We start from the raw sequence: 16,322 nt of genomic DNA on the forward strand, positions 1-16,322 counted from the left end.
ATCTCACCCTTTTTATACGGATGAGGCTAAATAATGAATTAGTGACAGTCTTTAGAGACAAAAAAAATACTGTACTGCTAAAAGCATATCGAAAAATAAATATCCTTTTAACGAAAAAATTTTAATCCTCTAAATTATTTTCTTTTCCTTTTTCTTTTGTAGATTTTTGTCTATACTAATTTTAATCCTTTTTTCTACATCTCTTTCCTTATTTATATTTCTATTATTATTTTGCTTTCATTAAATTCTTTTTTAAACACTATTTCTTTCTTTCTTTTTTCTCTCTTTTATGTTTTATCATTTTTCTTTTCTTTTCTTTTCTATATTTATTTAATTATTTTCTTTCTCTTTTATTTTTTTTCTCTATTATATTTTTTTTCCTTTTTCTCTGTATAATTATTATTGTTATTGATAAAAAATAATTAAATATTAAAATAAATTAAATCAAATTGCTCGTATCTAACTTAGATAATTAATTTAAATAAAAATAAATATTTTTACAAAAGGAATTGAAAGTATAATGACGAATCAATTAACGACAAATATCTATATTTTACTAAAATAATACAATAAAATTAAGTGACAGTCCTTTTTATTATCGGTAATATTAGAGACTGACCATCCATTACTTGTCATCGTTACAAAAATTAATCTATTTAGCTTTACCAATTTTAGCCAGACAAAATCTGTTGCTATTTCAGCTACAATGGAAATCCCATCGCTAAAAGTCTTATTAACCATCACTTTAAAAGAATGGATATTTTCCGTTGACAAAAGCCTCTCCTTAAGTATCTGGGTCGAGCCTTAGGGCCCAAAAGATGTCAACTTCATCCTCTACTTATTACAAACAACAAAGGAGGCTAGCAGTAGAGTCATACCCACGAGGCAAGAGCTTTCAATTACCTATTTCTCTTTTAGTAATATAATACCTGAATCATCTCAGCCAAAAATTCCTTTCTTGAGCGGATTAAGGTGTAATGACTTCCAATTACTCTTGGTGGTTATTGAGCTTTTCAATTACACGCATATTGTCCACCTCAACCTCTAGCCTCTGAATTCCCTTGTTCCAGGCAAGCTCTAGATCTTAGATTAAAGCCCAAATTTCAACTTCCATAATTGTACAGCACCCAATATTTATGGAGAAGACTCCAACCCAACGACCACAATAGTTTCTAATCACTCCATCAGCAAACGCATGACCTGAACTTGCAATGAGAGATCCATTAGTGTTGAATCTGTAAGATGGCCAAGTAGGAGTTGTCCATCCTATTAACGCCTCAACTTTCTGATTCCTTGATACAAACTTGTCTTACCTCTGCTCAATTTCCCGAAGCTCTTTAGCTCAAAGAAAAATATATGTTGTCATGGACTCTCTATAGTTGACTTGGCTCTAAAACAAGTCTTGATTTCTCTAGTGACAAAATCGCCAGATAGCAATTTCAAAAATACAATCCCATTCCACCTCTCCCTCAACCTTGAAATCATTTTTGATATTATGAATAATCCATTCCAAAAAAGCTAGCTCGACAATTAATTGGTAACAAATGCATCCATACTTGTCTAGCATAAACACAGTCTCGAAGAACGTGCACTAAAGACTCATTAGCTTGATCACATCTCTCACACATCTGATCATCAGTTATATGCCGACGAAATAACTCAGATTTTATAAGCAGCTTGCCTCGCATAGCTAACCAAAGGAATATTCTCACCTGTTTAGGACCTCGCCACTTCCACATCACCTTCCATGTATGATCAATCTTATTCCAAGGTTCTTGTTGAATCATGTTATAAGCTGACTGCACAGTAAACTAGCCATTTATGGATGCTCCCAAGAGATTTTATCATCATCTCTATATCGCAAAGGGGTTTGATGGCCGCCACTTTCATCACCACAGACATTGGAAGAAGATTAGCAAATAAATCCTACTTCCAATTACACGTGGTATTTGCAAACTTGTCCACTACATACTCAATCATCTCGTCCGGAATGGCCCTGTTAATGTAATAAAGGTTTATCTTCCAAAGCCCAATAATCAATCCAAAGACAGACTTTGCTTCCATTACCAATGGACCATCTAATACCTTACAAAATCCTATTCTAGAGATTGCAAATGGATCTCCAAAGATAAGAGCTATCATAATTAGTGATATTAAGAGGGATGTCATTTCCTTGGATGCCATATTTCGATAAAAGAATCTATGTCGAGAAGGAGTTCGGTCGAGTGATTAGATTTCACCCAACTTTCATCAATAGCGATGCATTCACAGCTTCAAGATTTTTAAGCCCCAAACCACCTCAATGTATAGGCTAACATAAACTCTTCTAACGCACTAAACATATCTTCCTTTTTTCTGGATCCGCTCCATAAGAAACGAGACAGGTTTTCCCATGCTAGTAATCACCGATCTTGGTAGATGGGCAAATTGCATGGCATAGGTCAGGACAGCTCTCAAAATTGATTGAGTAGAGTTACACGACTAAGCAATGAGAGGTTAAGCCCATTGGAACCCAATAATCTGCGGTCCATCTTCTCTAAGATATCTTGATAAGTGCTTTTGGTGATCCTTGAGTGTAGTAAAGGAATTCCTACGTATTTACCAAGGTTAGACACGACCTTGTATCCCAACATATCTCCCAAACTCTTAGCTTCCATGCTGTCAACATTCTTAAGAAAATAAACTTGAGTCTTAAGATTATTAACCCTTTCCCCGGAGCTAGCAAAAAACTTATTTAAACATTATGAATAGTTTTCACTTGGTTAGCAGTTGCTTCAGCCGCCAAAAGAAGATCATCTGCAAAAAATAAGTGGTTGATAAGAAATCCTCTTCTTCCTAACTTAATAGGCTTCCAAAGACCCTGGCTAACCGTATGATTAATCCCATGAGCCAAACGTTCTATGCAGAGAACAAAAATGTAAGGTGAGAGAGGGTCCCCTTGACGGATACCCCTCGAAGGTGTAAAGGACTTAGTAAGCTCCACATTCTATAATATTTGCATAGACAATGAGGTTATACAATCCATGATTATCTTAACTAAATTCATAGGGATTTGAAAATCAGTCAACGTCTCAAAAATGAAGTTCCAATCAAGCATATCATATGCTTTCTCAAGGTCTACTTTTATGCTCATGTAGCCGCTCTTACTTTTTTTTTCCTTATTGTATGGACAATATCCTAAGCGATAATAAGCGTCGACCATGAATAAAACTTGATTGGGTGGGGCCTATCAAGTCCGAAAGCAGCTCTTTCAATCTATTCAACACGACTTTGGTAATGGCTTTGTACACCGTACATAAGCTTATGGGACGGAATAGCTTGATATTGTCAGGACTTGCTATTTTCGGTATTAAGACTAGGAATTGACACTTTCTGACACCTTTTCATCGTTAAAATCCCCCTTAATCACATTACAAACCGACTTTCCCACCCTACCCCATTGCTTTTGGTAGAAAATAGCATGGAGTCCATCAATCCCTAAGTGCTTTATTTGGACATATTTCAAAAATAGCCATAGTAAGCACTTTATCATTGCTTATATAAGGAAAACACTTCGCTAGATATTTTCTAGGCCGAAAAGTAGCCTCATATGCAACTCTGAAAAGAAATCGATAGCATGCTTTTTAAGAGTATGTTATCTATCAATATGTACTCCTAACTATAAGAGTCATTCCTATAGCAATAATAAATTTATCAAAAGGTCAATTTCATAAAAAACTATTATATTAAAAATACTGAAAATAAATCTAAATACTCAAAATTAATATTTTGGAGAAATAAAAAATAAAATAAATATGCATGATTATAATGTATTAAAACTACATGATACAACTAGTATTTAGCTTAGCCATTTATTAAGTAATCTCTTTGTTTACTTTAAGTCTAGATTTAATGAATGAAATGGCGATGTATATTTTTTTTAAGTCACTCAAACTATTGATGCAACTAAAGTTTCTTTTACCTATATAGATTAAAGTAAAAATGATGTTTCTAATATATTCAACCTAAACATTTTCATAACAAATATTATTATTAAATTGATATGATGGTCAACTAACAACAATAATAAAACTAATAAAGATATAAAAATAAAGAAATCATTTATCAAATAAATAATTAACAAGGTTCATAAACAGCTAAAAGACTAAACTAAAAACTTATGAAACTAGTTTGACATGTTTAATTCAATGGTCACTATAATTAAATAGAACACATAAAAAATAATATAAAAAGTAAAAGCTCCCTTTGAATAAGAATCCTTCAAGTAGAAAAATGATTGGTACTCACTCTCCACTTCTTGAAAAGCTTCTTAGATCTTAAAAGAATAATAAAAACTAAAACTAAAGTGTTGGTGGAAGATAAACCATAGAGAATTGTAGAGAGATGAATAATGGATAGATGCAGGCTGAATGTATATTTCTTTGTTGTGTAACTGGTTTCCACTACTTGTAGAGATTCCTTTTATAAGGTCTTCCTCCAAGTACAAAACTTCTAAAAGTTATTCCTACAACTTTTAACTATTCTAACTTAAGTAAATAACTGAAAATGGTCAATAATTACATAAAAAGATTTAATTAATTACCCTTTTGGCCTTGATATATTTGCTAGGCCTGTAAAATTAGTTGTCCACGTGCCTTTAATTTTGGATCTTGGCAACAACGGCTCTATTTAAACCCATTTGCAAATATTTAGCTCATATTTTTCTCTTTTTGGCTATAAACATCTAAAATTAGACAATAAATCTAAAGTGAGGTAATAAACACATATTTCTACATATTATGTATATAAAACATACCATTAAAGTACTAAAATACCTAAATATATATAAATAATATGAACATATTAGAGTATTTGGCTCATGTATCCAATTTTCATTATTGTCCTTTAACATCTTAATACGGTTATGTCTTCTTCTTTGAAATGTCTTTCTATCTCACGGTAGCCTGCTCCAGTCCCCTTACGAAACTTTCGTTATTGGGTTAGCCATATACTTTATATGTTTCTACCGATTCACATGGCATCATCAAATGATACGATATTTTTGGAACCATAAATCTTCTTCTTAAGCCAAAACCTCATCCAAGTCCTTTTTTAAAGAAACTTTTAGCTCTACTGGGCATCTAGAGTCATATCTCTCTAAAGCTCGTTGGATACCCTCCAATCTCGCCAACAAAAACTATTTTCCGGGTTAAATGCCCCGCTGGTACCAAACCTTGGTCACTTATATCCAATTGGTACCAAACCTTCAATTTGTTTCTTTTTGGTACCCCTCCTATTATTTATGTTCCTTAGCCACGATGAGGAATCCGGTGATTATTCTTGATGTGATCGCTGATTTATAAAATACCATAGACCTATTGCCACATATGTTGCTGACTCCTTTACTTTATCCTAGTCAGCAAATAAATAACCCTAATCTCTTAAAACGAAATCAAATCTCTTCCTCATCTCTGTAGATCTGCACAGGCAGCGGCAATCGTTGTTCACTGCTCTTCTCCATCTCTGTTTTAATCAATCGCAGCAGCAACTGCTCATCATCATCTTAGTCCTTTTCAGCTGGAAGCAACAATAAGCATTCTAACGACATCCTTCATACAAGGCTGGCGAGTAGGGGACTTCTGCAAACAGAGAAGAGCAACAACAATGTATAACAAAGCTTTGCAAGGTCTAGCTTTGCATCAGGTTGTGTCGAAATCAACAAGGGCCAACTAAATCAGATTTCCATTTCCGTATTTTCCATCTTTAACATCAATCATAAACCATTTTGATTTTGTTTTAAGAGATTAGGGTTATTCATTTGCTAACTGGGATAAAGAAAAGGAGTCAACAACATATGTGGCAACCGGCTATTTATAAATCCGGCAACCACATCGCCAAATAATCACGGATTCTCAAGTAATGTAAATAATAGGAAGGGTACCAAAAAGAAACAAATTAAAGGTTTGGTATCAAATGGATATAAGTGGCAAGGTTTGGTACCAACGGGGCATTTAACCCACCATTTTCCTCTGATTAATGTTATAAAAAACATCGTTATTCCAGACCCTAGCTTTGTCAATAAAATCATTTTCAACTTGAAAGTAAGTCGACTTAGAGCTCCATGAATTCGCAACTAGCCTATTAAAATCCTAATGCATTAGCCAAGATGCCAAGAAGCAAAATGGCTTAGCTTGCCCATAGGTTTGATTAAGACGGTCATAACAAACTAGAATAGGCCTACGGTCTGAGTGAATTTTAGAAAGATGAAGAACTAACGAGTTGGGATGAGACATAAACCACCAATCATTATAGATAACCCTGCATAATTGCATTGAAATCGCCTCCAAGTAACTACAGACCACTGGACTTTCTAGCAACCATGCTTAGCTCAGTCCAAAGGTGCCGACAAACACCAGGGATAGGTCTAGCATAAATGACTGTGATATCAGAGAACAAACCCCTCTTCTCCTCAACTTTGAAATGAATGAATTGCTTTTGACTCTCTAAGATAATAACATGGATGTCCTCTCCCCACAGGACCCAAATACCCTCAGAAAAACCTAATGCTTCAACTCTGTGAGATCTTACAAATATACTATAACAGATAAACTCATTAGCTTTTAAACATTAATCTTAGGCTTAAGGAACGCTATGATTCTCATATTGTATTCTTTGATAATGGCTTGAAAGATCCTTTTAAATGCGCTCAAATGAACCTCTTCATCAACACCACTTCCTTCCATATAATCATCATCGTGTGAATCATCTAACTCAACTTGAAACTCTTTCATATTGCGATTGTCTGGAGGCCCCTCGTTGAAATTATTCTCATTTCCACATTTACCCTTACTGAAAGGATCGAAAGCTTGGTGCTTATTATTACCAGGAGGGATAAAAACGACTGAATGTTATTCAATTTTTAAAATCTGAAAGTCTTCTTCTTTTTTTTAAAAAATTTGAAAGTATTTTTTTAAGACAATATAACTAGCTACTAGTCTTAAAACAATTAGTAATTGACATTTTCTGTCCATTGGTAACTTAGTAAAAATCATCGAGATAAATTTATTTAAATTGAAAATATGCTACCTAGTATAGAACAAAAGAATTTTGGTCTTTTGTTGTCTTGCACATCCTCCAATAACAGCACCTCTTAGGGCGTCGACAATGGTTACCATGTCATCACTTTATTGTATTATGTTTTATTACAATGTCCTACAATAAATTGCACTTTTAACAGTATAATAACGTAGCTTCATAATCAAATTAATATATAATTTAATAATTTATGACATATATTTCATAAATAAATAAATTTACATAAAAATAATTTTTTTATTATTAATAAGAAATCATTTATTAACTTTTGAAAAATTTTACTTCTTAAATATTTTTTTGAAAATAACATATTTTTATTTAAAAAAAATTAATTATACATTTGTTGCTCTCAAAAATAATACATTGTTATTACTATAGAAAAAAATTCATTTTATATGTTAAATATCTCGAGTTTACAGAATTACAATAAAATTATTTTGACTTAAGAAAAAAGATAGACTTTCTTTTTCTAATGGCTCATTCTACGTCTAAGAACTATTATACGCATAATCTAACGGGAGTAATTGCAAAAATTTAAATTTGTTAAAATTTGACAATTAAGTGTTAAAACTTTTTTTAGTGACAATTTGGACATGAACCTAGTAAGTGTTTTGATTAAGTGTTTATAGCAGGTTAACAACATGTTACTGGTTATCTATATGAGCTTCTTTTAAAGATAAAAATGATGTGTCAACTTATTAAAATTTAATAATCAAGTGTTTTAATTTTTAAAAATTATAATTTAGTTTGTAAAATTAAAAATTACAATTTAGTTTCTAAAATTAAAAATTGGTCGGACTTGAAATTTTAAAGCTTAAGCTTGAGCCTAGCTCAGCCTGGTTATGCGGATCTAAACTTTTGATTAAGCCCGAACCATCATTAATGTATAAGAAAATAATAAGATTGAATTTATATTCGAAATTGTAATTTACAATGAGAGTGATAGTGTCTATTTATATACACATCTTTAGCTAAAATAGGAAAACTAAATTAGTGCCTAATTAGGCAATAGGAGAATATATGAGAATATACTAGAATATACATATCATCATCCCCCTTCAAACTCAAGATGAATGAGAATCAAAAAGCTTGAGTTTAGAAATAAGATTGAGAAACCGAGGAGCATAATGCGCCTTAGTGAATATGTCAGTAGCTTGATTTTGAGAGGACACGGAAACAAGCTCAATTGTGTGATTTTGATCATGATGACGTACAAAGTGGTAATCAATCTCGATGTGCTTTGCCCGTTCGTGAAATACATCATTATGGGCAATAGGTATAGCACTTCGATTATCACAGTGCAAAAGAGTAGCAGATGGAGAAGAAATTCTCATACTTTGAAGTAACCAACGGAGCCATAGAAGCTCGGAAGTCGTATCTACAAGGACTTGATAGTCTGCTTAGGTACTAGAGCGAGAGACAACAGTTTGCTTCTTACAATGCCAAGAAATTAGTGAATCGCCGTGGAAGAAACAATAACCAGTAGTAGATCATCGATCAGTGGGATCACCTGCCCAATCAGCATAGAATACCCCTGCAATTGAAGAGAGGATGAACTGGAATAATGAAGTCCATGAAATAGAGTCCCTTTAATGTAGCAGAGAATACGAAGAACTGTTGCATAATGTGTGGTACGAGGAGCTGCCATGAACCAACTAAAAATATGGACAACATAAGAAATATCAGGCCGAGTGACAGTAAGATAAATAAGACTGCCAACAAGTTGGTGGTACAAAGTACAATCGGGAAGAGTAGAGCCATCTGAAGCAGTCATTGTAATAAATCAAAGAAAATATGCGAAAATAATGAGATCTGAACCAAACTGGAGATAGAAATCTGATTTTGACAAAACAGATCTCAAAAAAAAGGATTCAGAAGGGTCAAAAACCTTAGGAATCATTCCTAGTTGAAAAGAAAACTGACCAGAAAATGGATGAACCGGACTGACCAAAGTGAACTAGTTCGGTTAACTGGTTTGATTAAACTGGACAACTACAAACCAAGAATTAAAAACTGCAGGCAATTGAATAAATGGCAGAGTGAATATTGAGCAGTCAAAAAAACTTGTCGTTTTGATTGTCTTTAACCTCCAAGCTGTGTAATGTTTTGAATTGCGGCAGAAACTTCCGGCGGACCATAACGAAGCGTCTGATGTTCGTTTGGACTGATTTTTGCGGTGTTGAATTCGTCACAGAGAGAAGAATCTTCCAGTGGTGATGGAAGTTAAATTCGGTGATAGAATATTGAGAAACGGCGCAAGAAATAGAAATTGTGCAATTTGCATAAAACAAAACAAAATACGCAGAAAATATAACCACCCTTAAAAGGAAGGCTCTGATACCATGTAGAAGAGAATAATAAGATTGAATTTGTATTTTAAATTGTATTTTACAATGAGAGTGATAGTGTCTATTTATATACACATCTTTAGCTAAAATAGAAAAACTCAATTATTGCATAATTAGTGTCTAATTAGTGTCTAATTAGGCAATAAGAGAATATACTAAAATATATGAGAATATATTAGAATATACATATCATCAATTGAAAGTATATAATATTTTCTTTTAAAATTCTTAAGTTGGGCCGGACTTCCTAGCAGATTTTAAAGAAATGACATTTTTAAATTTATCCAAAAAATAATAAGACTTTAGCATATTCAGACTTGAGTAGGCCTAAAGTAAAAAAAATAGATATCTAAGTTCGGAAATTTTTGGACAAATAAAAAGTAATGCCGAAGCAAGCAGAAATATGGGCTGCAACAAAAAAAAAAGAAGCTTATGGGCTTCATAATAATTCGTTCTATAACCAATGTAGTATATAATGGTCCGCTTAGTCTTACCCCATACATTTTTATATCCTTTTTTTTTAATTCTATTGTGCAACACTTTTTGGGGATGTCTTGTTCAATACTTTTCACTCAAGGATGGCAAACATTCAACAATTCATCTCTTTAAAAAAGGAGAGAAAGAATAACAACATTAAATCCATCTCATCATATCGGTAATTTTTTTAAATATAATTTAATAATTAAATAATAAAAATAATAAATATTAATATTATAAATTTAATAAAAATTAAAAAAAAAATGGATTTTTTAATATTTTTCCTTTTATTAATGCATTTATAGCCTTGGGACTCCTTGATGCAGTGATCTTGGCCTGCTACAAGGGGCTGTCCTTGTAGGAGGTCTTAATCTTATTGGAAAAGCTAGTCTATAGTTCTATCCCAGGAGAGTCCAGTTAAGACAGCATGCTACTCAAATCTAAACATATGTTTCATCGAAAATATTCACTATAATTCTTATATTTTATAATTTTTTTCTTAATTTATAATTGAATGTTAAAATTTTGATTAAAAAATAATATTTAAATTTTACACAATGGATACTTATATATTAGATAATAAAATCTCATTATAATCTAGTATATTCTCATATATTCTAGTATATTCCCCTATTGCCTAATTAGACACTAATTTAGGTTTCCTATTTTAGCTAAAGATGTGTATCTAAATAGACACTAGTAGTCTCATTGTAAAATACAATTTAGAATATAAATTCAATTTTATTATTTTCTTCTACATGGTATCAGAGCCTCTCTTTCAAGGGTGGTTATATTTTCTGCGTATTTTTTTTTAGTTTTGTGCAAATAGCACAATTTCGGTTTCTTGTACCGTTTCTCAATATTCTGTTACCAAATTTTAACTTCCATCACCCTTGAAAGATTCTTCTCTCCGTGACTAATTCAACGCTGTAAAAATCAGTCCAAACGGACATCAAACGCTCCGTTACGGTCTGCCGGAAGTTTCTGCCGCAATTCAAAAAGTTATACAGCTTGGAGGTTGAAGACAATCAAAACGACAAGTCGTTTTGACTACTCAATATTCACTCTGCCGTTTATTCAGTTGCCTATAGTTTTTAATTCTTAGTTTATAGCTGTCCGGTTCAATCAAACCAGTTCACTTTGGTCAGTCCGGTTCATCCATTTTCTAGTCATTTTTTTTCAACTCAGAATGGTTCCTAAGGTTTTTGACCCTTCTGAATCTCTTTTTTGAGGTATGTTTTGTCAAAATCATACTTTCTATCACCGGTTTAGTTCAGATCTCATTATTTCCGCATATTTTCTTTGATTTATTAAAATGGCTGCTTCAGATAATTCAAATTCTATTATTCACCCTATTACTGTGATTTTTGATGGTTCTAATTCTGATTTATGGGCTCAAGAAATGTGTAGCTTTTTGAAGGGACGCCTCCTTTGGTGTATCATCACTGGTGATAGTGTCAAACCTACTAAACAGGTTGATAAGACTGACACCAAATTTATTGAGAGATTAGACCAGTGGGAAAGCAAAAACCATCAAATTCTCATTTGGTTTCGTAATACTTGTCAGCCTGGTATAAATTAGAATTTCATTATTTTGATAGTGCTAAAGATGTTTGGAATTGTCGTCTTCATCGGATGCACCAACAACCTAGTCAGACTATTCACATTTACATTTCTGAGTTATAGATTGTATGGGATCAATTGGCAGTTTGTGATCCTGTTCGGCTTGATATAGCTTCTACAGTGATTTATGATGCTCTTCGTGATCGTCAACGTGTATGACATTTTCTTATGACTCTTCGTATTGAGTTTGAGTCTATTTTTACCTCTCTTCTACGTCGGAGTCCACTACCAAAACTTGATACAGTCATTCGAGAGATACTTTCTGAAGAAACTCGAATTAATATCATTCGTGTTGAACAATCTATCCTTTCCATAGATACTGTTCTTGTTGTCTCAGATAAATCATCTAAGAAGAGATCTTGCAAATACTGCAAATTATCCGGGCATCATATTTCTGCTTGTCCAAAACTTGATGCCAAACGTAAGAATTATGGTCAAGGGACTTCAATTAAATCTCACACCTCCAGGTCATTTCATATTTTTGTCACTGTTGCTGCAACCGAGGGTTCTTCTTCTGAGGATATTTCTTCTCGTTACTCTTTAAAGGAGATACAAGGTCTACTTCAAGAACTTCAGCCTAACTCTGGTATTTCAACTTCTCATGTCTTGTCTATTACTCCAGGATACACAGATGGGGAAGGTTTTTAGGACAAGGCGTAAAGTTGGACAACTGTTTGAGCTTATTTTGTGATCTTCTTTCCAAACTCAAATTTTTTGATTCTCATCCATCTTGAGTTTGAGGGGAGATGATGATATGTATATTCTAGTATATTCTCCTATTGCCTAATTAGGCACTAATTAGACACTAATTTAGTTTTCCTATTTTAGCTAAAGATATGTATATAAATAGACACTAGCACTCTCATTGTAAAATACAATTTAGAATATAAATCCAATCTTATTATTCTCTTTTACACTATTAAATTCGAATTTAGTGGCTAAAAAACATGAAATATCCTGACCAGGTAAGACTCGATCATTGCTATCACTTCAGCAACTTATGTTGTTATTTTATGAATATTTAACATGTTCTTATAAGATCTTTCATGTAATGAATTATTATATCAATTATTTTTTATTTATATTTTATTGCCAAAATCTTAATACACTGTTATGTACTTCTAAGCACAAGCTATCGAATAAAAAGGATACCTACAAGCTTAACCTGGAAATTAACAGTCGGTGCATAATTCAACTGAAAGAAAATACTATAGTTTGAGTGACTCTAAAGCAAAAAAAAAAAAAAGTGTTTATTCAAGAAGTCTTTGATTGAAATTGTGTTTTTCATCCATTAGAAAGCAAAGTGGATCACAAAATTCCTACAAATTTAGTGCATTATCATAAACCTCAATAGATAAAATATTTTGCATTTTATTTTGCAATGACAAAAGATTCCTACAAATTTCAGTATTTATAAAGATCAGAGTACAAGATACCCATATTTTTTGTGTTGTATCCTCTCTCTCTCAATGGATATTGATCCTCCATTTCAAGAGAAACACAGAGCGAGCCCTCTTCAAGGATTCCCTTGTTAGAGAGATAAATGAGGATATGTTAATGGTTTGACAATGTGAGCTGCCACTAATTGATATGAACAGTTTAGATGTGGGACGTCGAGATAGAAAAAATGCGTAAAAGACATGGGTGAAGCTGCAAGTGAACGGGTTTTTTTTCAACTTTCAAATAATGAATCATGGGATTTCAAATGAGATTTTGAAGAGACTGCAATATGAACAAATGATGGTGTTTCATGCGCCCTGTAGCAAGAAGTCTCAAGACAGGTTCTTAGTCGGAGGCTTTTCAGAGATCTGTTACAGATATTTCAACAATGGATGGAGTAAGAAGTGTCAGGTACATACCAATTTTGTAATACCTTAAATTTAATTATTTTAATTTTTATCAAAAGTAATTTGATAAATTTTTAAATTAATAATACATTAAATATTGATGAGTTAATTATTTTATCTATATGAATAAAAAAAATTATAACAAAATTTTTTTCCTTGCCCCTTTTTTTTCTCTCTCCTCGTCACCCTCTTCTCCTTTCTACCTCACTCCCTCCCATTTCTACCGCCACCTGCCACCTCTTCCTGCTACTGCCGCTTCTTTTCCTTTTCCCTCCCTTGCCGGCGACACCGTGTTCTCCTCCTTCCTTACTGTCGTCGACTATTCGGAGGAAGGGAAGTCTCCTCCCACGCTGCCAACACAAGACCAGCCTGTCGTCCACCTACCACCTGCCCAATGCCAGAAACGAGTTCTCCACTGTCGACAACTCCAAGTCAGCTCCTCCCCACCATTTTTCCTCCACCGGCAGCCTCCGTATAGCCTCACCGGAGCAGATTTTCCCACTTGATGATCTAGCATTTTCCGATATCAGTTAGCCTGTGATTTTAGTATTTTTGAAATCCTCGCAACTCAAGCTTTGCGTAGCATCTCCGGATTTGAAATCTGACATCGTTGACGGTACCGGCTTTCGGACCCTAATGTTTCCTGGACTCACAGAAGTTTGAGTTTCGGCTCAGTATAATTTTATTTAGACCTTAACAATAATTTTAGAACTTTAGAAAATATTATTACTATTATTCAATTATAAATAATTCAATTTAATTAGATTTAATTAACTGATAACTTAGTTATAAATATTATTAATTAATTAGTATGATTACTTATTGATATGATTTATAATAAATGTGGTTGTGTATAATCAGTTTAAATTCCAGTAAATTGCTTGGGGGATGGTTAAAAATTAAATGTCTATGCCGGGCAAATAAATAATTTTATTGTTTGAACTGCATTGCGGAGTCAGGAAAAAATAATACAGTCTTGGTGACCCGACTCCTGTTAAATAAATGTAGAATATTAAAAGTGTTTTTAGCAGGTTTCAAACCCGTTATACGGGAGGTAAACATCCATATTTTAGGAAGATTCTACCGAATTTTCGATAGAATTTTTGGGTCGGAATTTTTTAGGCAATCTAGTCTAGGAGTCTAGCCCTAGAAAAAATTATGAATATCTCGTTAATTGAGTTATTTTTATGAATAGATAATCCGTCTGTACAGCCAGCTCCACCAGAGACGTAGAAGCAGACTGCGGAGCGGGAAAAAACTGTGAGTTAAAATCATATATCTTCGATATATATGGCATGTCTAATTCTATGTAGCATTTTCAATTAATAATTATTACGTATACTATTATCCTCATATTTATATATATGTATTTGTTATGGTGGATATTGCTTGAATATTTTTAATATTTCTTATTCTATATTTAATTGAATGATTTATAAATTTATATTATTTATTTATTATTTATCTAATTTATTGATTTATAAATTTAAAATAATTATTTATTATTCATCTAAATAATTAATTTATAGAATTAATTATCTATTTACTATTTACCTAATTAAATAATTTTATGTGCCATTTAATATTGTTTAGTAAACTATTGAACAATAGCTAAATTGGTTGTTATTTATATCATTTTCCACATTGTTGATATTATGATTTCATATTGACTCGAAGTGATATGGCAGTAGAACATGCCACCTGATGAGTTGCATCAGGACCACATGCACACCCATATAAGTCAGAGGTTGGTACAAAAGAATATTTTTAAAATTTACCCTGGTTGAGTATAGTTTTCTAGGCTGTAAGAATTTGATTGCCGGAGGAAAGGTCCATAGTCGAGCGTTGCTCTCTGGGCACTAGTTCTATTGGAATAAGAGAGTCGAAAAACTGCTAGTATTGGGGTCAGAATTCTGTTGAAGTGCTCGTCCTTTATGAGTAAATATTTTAAATTATGCTATGGCATTTACTTATTATTTTGTGATGTTCTACCTTATTTTATCAATCATTGCATATGTACATTTATGACTGCTTTACTTCGTATATATGATTTTAACTCACTCTCGAGACTGAAAGTCTCAATTCTAAATTTTTCAGGTAACAGCTAGGTCCTCCGCCGACTCCTTTTTGCAGCCCGTCTTTCCTTTCCCCTTCAGGCTTACTGTAATTAAATCTTAACTAATTGTATTTAAGATTATTTAAAATTTTAGACTTGTCGCAATAGTGTACTTGGTACCTTATATTTTAATTTGGTTTGTTAAAAATTATAGGATACTTGCTAGTAATCTAGTTGGAGGATTAATTTAATTATGTCCAGATTTGTGAGTGAAATATCGGATTGTTTTAATAGTATATAATCATGTATGCGTTTATTTGGATCTTTGGCTATTTAGGCTTGCTACGGGTTTCGACGGTCTTAAACCTACCCATTTCCTAGCGCCGGTCACGAGCCTACAAATCGGGTCGTGAAAAGCCTCATCGTATATTCTGACATATACATCAAAGAAAAAAACGAGTGGCACATATTATTAATATTAAATGATGTAGATAAAGATCATTCAACTAATATCTAAGTAATATACTCGCACATCTTGTCACTCACCTATTTATTGTGGATGCAAGTTGATGAGAGTCCATATAGCACAAGGAGTCCTACTCCAACAAAAAATTCTATTAATAAAAATTCTACTTGGTCAAAGAATCCTACTTCAACAACAAGAAATTCTAATTCTATTAGGAATCCTACTTCAACAAAAAATTCTAATTTTACTAGGAATCCTAATCCAGCAAGGAGTCTTGATAACATTAATTATTCAAGTGATGAAAGAAATCATATTTCCACTAAGATTTCTAATCCAACTAGGAGTCCTAGTTAAATTCAAAATCCAGTAAAGATTGGGCTTAATCAAAATAATAGGCCTCAAGATACTCTTATCAACTTAATCCAATATAT

This window comes from Ricinus communis, chromosome 9 (genome assembly GCF_019578655.1).
Source record: "Ricinus communis isolate WT05 ecotype wild-type chromosome 9, ASM1957865v1, whole genome shotgun sequence".
Lineage (NCBI taxonomy): Eukaryota > Viridiplantae > Streptophyta > Magnoliopsida > Malpighiales > Euphorbiaceae > Ricinus > Ricinus communis.